Raw genomic sequence first — 6,000 nt, forward strand, 5'->3', positions numbered from 1 at the left:
TATCATAACTCATCATAATGCATGCATAGAGACTCATAGATAATCACACTTTATCGGAGTGACGTAAGGTCGTGGACCCCTGATTCCATTATGGAGCATTCGCCAGTTATCTACGCCCTCACCTGAGGAACTAGCATAAGGCGAGTGTATATAATGATCAACATCATTAGATTTTAAATAGTATCATTAGCTTTAAGGGAATATCATATCATGGACTCTAGAATCTGTAGACTCAAGCTTATCATCATCATTATCGTACTCATCGTGTATCTCTTGTCTCATATAGCTATTCATGAACAAGGACTTGTAGTTTTCTTAAAGATAGGAAATTCATAAGGAAGGAGGAAATTTATGCCATAAGATTCATGCCTTAAAAAAAAAGGACTAGCCTCACATACCTTTGTCGTTTAACTATTCTATCACTTGCTCGCTCTCCTTTAATGCCCACGTTTATACCTTCAAGAGAATTCGTATAGACATTAGCTAAACATTTTTAAAGACGTGCTTACTAAAGCTAAAGAAAATTGGGCAAAGATTTCCTTTGTTTTTACGACTTCGCCATATTCCATATCAACTCCCAAACGTTCATAACAACAATCATCATTCGTTTACATTATCCACATTCACAATTTCACTTCAATTCCACCCTAACCATGACCATAGTTCACTATCGCATTCTTTCATATATAATACCCATTCCATGTTCTAAATGTCATTCGTCACATAGTTATAATCTCAACATATTAATATCCACAACTCAATCCAAACCTCTACTCAACAATGACACTATTCACACTTTTATGACCCATTTTCTATACTCTTCTACAATCCAAGTGTTTCAACTTATTAATACTTCAAACATCATGAAAATACCATGAAACTTACCTTAGATAGCGTAGAAACAAGTCTTGAGTGAAAGTATTCTTCTAGCACCAAAACCCTATTTCACTTATCTTGAGATTCTTTAGCTTGGATGAGCTTTGATGAGTCTCATACACTTGATTCACTTCAATTCTTGTTGTTGATCTTTGATTTCCTTTGCTTTCTTGTGGATGAAATATATGGAATGTTCTAGAGGTCTTGAGAGGTTGAAGAAGTGTGTGGAAATGGAATAAATGAAGTTGGGATTACATTTAAAGACTTGGAACATTTCGGGCGTCGGAGTTCCATCGACTTTCCACGGTCCGTGGAACCTTGTGTCGGCCGTGGTTCTAGTCGTGGTTCACGACCAGCCAGCCACCATCTCTCGGCAGTTCCACGGACCCTTCCACGGTCCGTGGAACATGGTCGTGAAAACTCGCGCTTTCACCGAAGTTGTTCACTCGTCCTCGTTTGATCTCCAATCCTTACGGAACCTTCTTAACACTTGTTTAACACCTCGTTACCATTCTAAGGGACGTTATAACTCTTCCTCAAAGCATCCTTAAAACATCATTAACTCGATACTCATAATTTTGCCCGACACACACAACTTATAACTCGTTTTCCTTAACAACTTTCTTGCCTTAACCCGAATGTCTTTGGAAATCTTAATTAGGACCATAAAGACTATTTCTTACTTGCCCAAACCTCGTATACGTCATGCCCTTCGTTAGTCTATTCACTGTACGCTAAGGGGAAATTTCCCAGGTGTAACAATTCAATTGCACATTGAAGGACAAAGACATTGCAAATGGCAGAGTCAGCTGTAGTAGTATAATACTTATCCAGATTGATTTTAGCTCGGCTGATTAGTTGACTAGTGTGATTACAGTTAATAGCACTGGGTGATTTGCAATGTTGCCACTTTTGGTTGAATGAAAATTTTAAATCTTTGTCCAAAAAAAAAAAATACGAGGGTTTTCGTTGAAAAATAATAACCTGTGAAACAAGAATTAGTGAGCAGATCTTGCTTTAACTTTTACCTTAAAAGGTAAGAGAAGCAGTTTGCAATCTTCACAATGTTAGAATAAATAAAATGATTACTGCTTATAAAGCTCCTCTTTTTTCTTTCCCTTCTTTTCAAAGGGATAGGGAACGTCAAAAAAAAGAAACAGTGAGAATCGAAATGAAATTTATCATGTGAAAGATTTCGCTCGATATCATTGAACTATAATAAGGGATCGTTTGGTACGCAGGATAAGGTGGGACGTCCCAAGATTAAGTTTGAGATTAAATTTATATTTTGTTTGATTGAAGGTATAAATTTAATATGTAACTTAGTCCTTGGATATCATATCCTATCCCACCACCTCTCAAGTGGGATAAATTAGTCTCAAAGATTATAATCCCAAGTCCATAATCCCGAAATAACTTAGTCCGCAAACCAAACAATCCCATTATAAGTCTTGGTGGTCTGTTTATTAAATGCTCCTTTAATTTGAGTCCATGGCTACTTGTAGGAAGTAACAAGCCATGTATGTTCTAGTGCAATTCCCAGACCACAAGTAACAAGCCCAATATAATATATAGGTAGATGCTGCTTATGTATGATGGGATTGTTGTCCCTCACTAAAACGCATTCGACCCTAACATATGATAATAGTGTTTACTTTTAAAAAAATACTTGTAGTAAATAAGAATATCATCCAAAGCATGTGACGAAAAAATTAATATTCACAAATATTGAGTTGGTCCACGGTGCACAATTTGGTAAATACTACTTATTCGGAGTAAATTTCCTAAAAGGTCATTCATATATTCAGAATCGCCTTCAGACATCACTTTTGTTTTTTTCAGGACTAGAATATCACTGAACTATCACTATTTTCCTCAGAATCTATTAAACACACAAAATCCTTCTTCTCTCCTAGTTGGCATGCGATGTCACGTAAAATTCTATTTTTTTAATAATAAATTTATTTGACTCATCAAAATTATTTAACCCAGCCCAACTCAAACCCATTTAACCAAACAATTAATATTTCTTCTTTTTAGTTTGATTTTATTTTTTTGGGTCTATATATTGATATTTGTTTACTAGTTAGTAGTATTATTTTAACACTATAAATATCTGAATTCTAGAATATTTTTTATTTTAACACATAAAAACAGTGGATGCACCAAAAAAAGAAGATACAACAACAGTGGACATATATTTGTATGAGATATCTCTAATAATATTTTGTGCCAAAATTAAAATAATTTTTTTATTCCCTATAGAAAGAGAAATAGTAATGTTTAATTAGATTAAATAATTGATAAATTATTAAAGAACGAAAAAATGAAGTTACAATTTGCGGGTTACCGCAAGCAACTCGGAAGAATTAGCTATAGGTGACCTTTTAGTTGTGAAATTAGTATAGGTGACTCATGGGGACCACTTGAAAGCAAAACCCAATTAAATTTGGGATTAAGAAAATTGGGGTCCAAAATGTATTTTTTCAAACTTCCTAATCTTTTATAAAATATAAAAAGACCTCAACTTAATCTAAAAAACCCACCAACCCCCTTCTCCTCCTCCCACCCCTCCACCGCCCCACAACCCCCCCCCCCCCTTCCAATTATTTTTTTTAAAAAAAAGTTTTAAATTTTTTATTTGCTTTTTCACCCACACACCATCCTCCTCCTTCCCCCCCCCCCCCCCCCCCCCCCACCAAAAAAAAATTGAATTTTTTTAATTTATTTTATTTTCTTTTTCACCACGTGCCTCCCTTCTCCTCCTCCCACCCCTCCCCCCCAATTTTTTTTTTTTTTAAGTTTTGATTTTCTTTATTTGTTTTTTCACCCCCTCCTCCTCCTCCCAACCCTCCCACTCCCCCTGCCCCAAAAAAAAAATTAAATTTTTTTTAAAAATAAAATATTTTTTTTAAAAAAATAAATTGATTTTTTTTACCAAATTTCCCCACTCCTCCTCCTTCCACCCCTTCCCCCCTAATTTTTTTAAAAAATTTTGATTTTCTTTATTTATTTTTTTAGCCCACCTCCTCCTCCTCCCAACCCTCCCCCCCCTCCCCCCCCCCACTTCCTTCTCCTCCCTCCATTTTTTTAAAATAAACTTTTTTTTTTAATTTTGATTTTTTTTTACCATCCCCCTCTCCTCTTCCTCACCCCCAATTTTTTTTTTAAAAAAAGATTTTGATTTTCTTTATTTGTTTTTTTTTCCCCCCTCCTCCTTCTCCCCCCCCAACCCCCCCCCCCCCCAAAAAATTTGTTTTTTAAAATTTTGAAAAGTTTTTCTTTTTTTTTTTGCACCCCCCACTTCCAGGAAAAAAAAAATTGTTTTGAAAATTTTTATTTTTTTACACCACCCCCCCCCCCCCCCCAAAATGATTTTTTTATTTTTTTTTTGATTTCTTACTTCCCCCACCCACCCAAAAAATTAATTTTGTTTTAAAAAAAAGTTTTGAAAAGTTTTTATTTTTGGTTTTTCGCAACCCCCCCTCCCCACTCCAAAAAAAAAAATCTTGAAAGGAAGTTTTGAATTATTTTTTTTTTTTTTTTTGGGTTTAGGGAAAGTTTGGATAAAATCAAGGTTATTGTTTTTATGTGTTTGTAGTGAAATAGATGATTTTTCTGTTGTTGTCCTGGTATGGTTCAGGGTTTAGGAAAATATATCCAACAGATAGTTTTTTTGTTCTTGTCCTGGTATTTATCTGGTTCTATTTGTAGAAGATAACCAACAGATTTGTAGTTGTTGCAACAAATTCTACACTTTTTGTAACAAGTAGACAATTCGTTGCAACGACTCATTAATCATTGGACATAGTTTCAATTATTTGCTGTTTAGAAGATATCCAATGATTTTTAGTTGTTGCAACAAGTTCTACACTTGTTGTAACAAGTAGACAATCACGGCAACAACTACAAATCTATTGGACATAGCTTCAGTTATTTGGTTCTGTTTGTAGAAGATATCCAACAGATTTTTAGTTGTTGCAATAAGTTCTACACTTGTTGTCACAAGTAGACAATCTGTTGCAACAACTTCAAATCTATTGGACATAATTTCAGTTATTTGGTTCTGTTTGTAGAGGATATCCTACAGATTTGTAATTGTTGCAACAAGTTTTACACTTGTTGCAACAAGTAGACAATTTATTTATGAATCAGCAAATGTTGAGGAAAGATATAATCAAATTTGTAGCCAAACTGACAATCAATCCTCAGAAAGAGATGAAGAACAGAACCAAGAAGCAGTATATACAAATGAAGAAAGTGAAGAAGAACTAGAAGATGAAGAAACTGATGATGGAAATGAAGGAGATGAAGTAGATCAAGGAAACCTGCTACACCCCAAAAGGTAGTTCTTTGAACAAATTATTACTTAAGTTGTGGTATTTGGAGGTACATTGAACAATTTCTATTTTTTTTTTTTGTTCTTTATGTTATTTGTGAATGATGTTTATGAACTTATTTATTTTGATTAGTTGTGGTATTTGGAGCCAAGGTGGCTGTTGAACAATTTTTATTTATAAACTTATTTATTTTACTTACTAATTCTTGTAATAGATGCATGCAGTAGAATTGCTTAGTTGTTGCAATAAATTACTCACCTTGTTGGAAAAAATCAAACAATTGCTTAAATTATTGTAAAAACTAAAAAATATGTTTAACGTATTGGAGTTAATTGTTGCAACAGATCATACACTTGTTGAAAAAGTTGCAACAAGTTACTAATGTGTTTCAACAGATGGGTTAGTTTAAACATGTCACTAATCTATTTAAACAAGTTGCCTAAATGATTGCAACAGATCATACAGTTGTTGAAGAAGTTGCAATAAGTTACTAATCCGTTCCAACAAGTAACTAATCTATTTAAACAAGTTACTAATCTGTTTAGACAAGTTGCCTAAATGATTGCAACAGATCATACATTTGTTGAAGAAGTTGCAACAAGTTACTAATCCGTTCCAACAAGTAACTAATCTGTTTAAAAAAGTTACTAATCTGTTTAGACAAGTTACCTAAATGATTGCTACCGATCATACAGTTGTTGAAGAAGTTGCAATAAATTACTAATCTGTTTCAACAAGTTACTAATCCGTTCCGATAAGTAACTAATCTGTTTAAACAAGTTAC

Source organism: Lycium ferocissimum, chromosome 7 (genome assembly GCF_029784015.1).
Source record: "Lycium ferocissimum isolate CSIRO_LF1 chromosome 7, AGI_CSIRO_Lferr_CH_V1, whole genome shotgun sequence".
Classification (NCBI taxonomy): domain Eukaryota; kingdom Viridiplantae; phylum Streptophyta; class Magnoliopsida; order Solanales; family Solanaceae; genus Lycium; species Lycium ferocissimum.